The following is a 3,879-nucleotide window of genomic DNA, read 5'->3' on the forward strand; positions in this document are numbered from 1 at the left end:
AATTTCACACACAAAAAAAGAGCTAGAAAATTCACCACACTGGGAAGGGTGAAGACAACTGGGTTGCCCGGCCCTGGCCACGAGGTGTCCCTTATTTATTTTTCAGGGAGTTGGCAACCCTACTGATGAGGCACAGGTGTTTCTTCCTCCGAGGGCGTGGGCCAAGGGCGTGAACCCATAATGAGTTCAACCCTGGCGAGAGAGAGGAGAAGAGAGAAAGAGGGAGAGACAGCCGATCAGCGACCAGCTGAACCCCCAGGCCGTAACATTATGTTACAGAGAAATAGCACTAATATATACAGGTCACTCAATTATAAATATCAAGGATTAACAGAGATAATTATAAATAAATATCAAGAAAATTGACAAGAATATTACAGAGTAGAAGAGACCATGTGTAAAAAGGGTGTAACTATTGCAGTGCTTACAGTGTATTAGCATGCTTTGCTAGCTGCAGTAGAATTGTCTCGGCTGTTCCAGCAATAGGTATGCGCCTAGACAGACCTAACATTAATTGGTTCTTGGAAGCCGGAGCCCTGGTATCAACGTTCACCGATGAGGAGAAACGACGCACCGAAATTTGTCAGCCAGGACTCATAGGAGCACCTGCAGAAAGCCTGGGACCAATCTGTTTTTCTCTCCTCGATTAGCGCTGGTTGACGGGACTCAAGACCAATAATGCACACAAAGCAACTCCAAGGAAGTTGAAAGAGAGCGTCTCTCTAACCGTGCGTGTGTGAAAAGTCTTTTCCACTGAGTGAGGCTGTTTTGAGACAATAGGCCTATTTTGTGTGTGCATTTATGTGAGTGAGTGCGGAACAGACACGTAGTCTGTGGCACGAATTGTTTTAAAATTGGGGATTGGGGAAAGAAAAATCACCATCATAATCCGGCTAGCCCTTCAGCGCCAGCTGTGGGCTCAAGGCTGGAGCCGAACAACAACACCCTGATAACGACTGTGTTGAGTCTGTTCCTTCCAATTCCATGCAAGGCCACCTGGGTTGGCTGGAAGACTGTTCACTTAGCCTGGCAGGGCAAAGGACACTGTCTCAGCTGAAATATGGACATGCACACATATACATATACTGATACTGATAAGCACTCACTGACGCATCACCCTCCCTACCCCGGATCCAACACCACCTCCAACGCTTACCTCCCCTCTGATGTGGACATCGGGTCAGCTGGAGGCGCAGTCGAAGATTGCAGCGGTCCCAGATCAGATGTACACACTGGAACACTTTCCCATGTGCTGTTTTTCCCTTGTCTGTGTTTATTGTGCTATGGTGTGTTGATATCTGTGCATTCCTGTGTTACACATTTCGACGTTTTTTTTCCTCGCTATCTAGCCTGAACTTTCTCCCCAATGTGATGTTTGTGTATTGTATGTACGGTCGGCAAGGTCTGTCATCTCGGTTGCAACTGACAAATAAAGGCTATCTCATCATCTCATCTCATCATCAAAGAAACCTGATTGTTTTATTAGCTTAATAAAAGGAAGACTAGAAGTTAAAAAGGGTTGGGAATGGACCACAATGAATAAACACAAGTGCAAGAGAAATAACGTAAAATAAACTACAGCTTAGCTATAATGTGTTCAAACTGATAATAGCAAGAACAAAAACTATAAATTGGTTTTAATAATGAAACATAGCTGGGATGAAAACCATGCCTAGAATTCACTGGCGGTCCTAGCCTGTTTGGTGCCCCGGGCGAACACTCCCTCTGGCAATGACTAATTAATATTAAAATCTGTACCATAATGTATTGTTTCGAGTTTAGTTTGTTACTGTTACTATTTTTACCATTTTTACCAATTTTTACATTATTTCCTTAGGGATTAATAAAGTATTCCGATTCTGATTGTTTCAGGATGACCTGCCATTATCCAATCACACATCTGCTTACCTGTATCTTTTGCTCGTTTCTCCTCCTCTTCTTTTCTATTTTTTCTAAACTGAGCACCTGATGGCTTTCAACTTTTCTTGTCCATCTTCCACTGGTTTTAATTTTGCACTCCAGTATGAACACCCATCCCTCAACCCGAGGATCACCACAGCATAACCTAATAGACCTACACCATAGTTCACAGATTCACTTTGTCTAGGGTGCATTTCTGAGATTTCACACAACCCAGGATTCAAATCATGAATACATAATGGGCTTGGATTTACAACATTATAAATGAAATGTGCTCTATTTGGAAGCAGCCGGCCCCTCTCCCCTTTCGACGGCTTGTGTGTGAGACTTTAAATCATCAAACTGTAAATTTTAAATTGTTATTAATCCCTTTACCCCTGGTCCTAAAGTGTATATTTATTTTCTTACTCTTCTTATATTTATTGTTTGTTTACTTGCTGTAACTGTAACTGGAGCCTTGTCATCTCGTCTCTCTATATGCTGGACTGTATGTAGAAGAGATGACAATAAAGTTTACTTTGACTTCAGGAGCGAGCAGGCGCACCGAGGGCTCTCACGCTCACTTTTCTCGTATAGAATTTCGAAAAAACATCGGTGCAAATTATAAGTCTGTATCATAATGTCTGGTGTTTTCATGTTTGTTGTTTTGTTTTTATTTTGTTTTTATTTTGCGAGTTGGTTATTAGATGCTGCTCCAGCCAGCCAGAGAATCCCCCACCGCCCCGCCCTCTCCTCTCTGTTTGCAAGCAGCAGGCGCACCTCGCAAACAGAGGGCGCACTTACTCCCAGCAAATGGGCGATAGAAAACTGATCGGTGCCTATGCCATTCCCACTGGCATGATGTCGGGGCAGCATGAAAAAGAGCATTTTTTTTTTTGTTGCCGATGCCCGTGATGCCGCCCCCCGCCACGATGCCACCCCGGGCAACCGCCCGTGTCGCCCGTATCAAAAACCGCTACTGCTAGAATGACTAGATTGTAGTGTAGTAAATGACTCACACAAACATATTAAATGAAATGGAGAGATGTAGAATGTAAATTAAGGTTTGACACTCAGCAGAGGAAAGTGTGTGAAAAGGAAAATGTCTCCAACTTGGGAAAGGGTGGAACTGCAGATCACCAGCTGCCCTAGGCTGGACACAAAAAAGAAACAACATGTACATTGTTGATGACAAATAATAATAGGAAAAGGATTTTGTGTTTCTCAGACTGGAACAACTCCAATCTCACTTTCTGTTCTTAAGAAAGGAGAATTCAAAAACCAGAGAGAGGAGATGATGAGGAAAATGATGAAAATCTCTCAGTCTGTCACTTGCAAGTGAAGAGCAGACCTGGATCAATTTTCCACATGCAGCGGTCAGAAGAAAATTATAGGTTAACATCATTGGAAACGTTCAGGCCAAGTTTCTGGCTGAATTGTTTACAGCGCCATGTGTCCCTCATCCTATCAAGCAAGTCCTCTCTGAAGACAAGGGATGCAGTTCCAAAGAGCAACAGCATCCCTTGTCTTCAGAGAGGTCCAAGAGACAGCAGCAGGGTCCTGAGCAGAAAGGCCCCAGCAGCAGTGTGTGCAAACAGCATCAGAGAAGAAGAGAAAACCCATCATCCTGACTGCCTGGATGGATGGCACCATATTTCCAGCAAGCTGCAACTTCACTGTGTGTAGGACCTTTGAGGAGACTGTCTGAGTTGATATTTGCCACGTTTGGAGTGGAATGACAATGAAAAAGACAGTGGGGACTGCACAGGACAAAGCTGAGCCGCTACACTGCTTTGAGTTGGAGGGTGTACAATGGAGCAGGTGGGGGCACAGAGGAATGCTGTTATTTAACCCTGATGCACCCGCCAGGGGGAGAGCGGCGGGGTCGGGGGATGCGGGTCCCCCGCGGAAGGAGGGAGGGAGGGAGGGAGGAGGTCGGGGTCGCGAGATCCCCCCCCGAGGGGATGGGACGGGATGCGA

The sequence above is a fragment of the Pundamilia nyererei genome, unplaced genomic scaffold, assembly GCF_000239375.1.
Source record: "Pundamilia nyererei isolate P.nyererei 1_Seehausen unplaced genomic scaffold, PunNye1.0 scaffold00461, whole genome shotgun sequence".
Lineage (NCBI taxonomy): Eukaryota > Metazoa > Chordata > Actinopteri > Cichliformes > Cichlidae > Pundamilia > Pundamilia nyererei.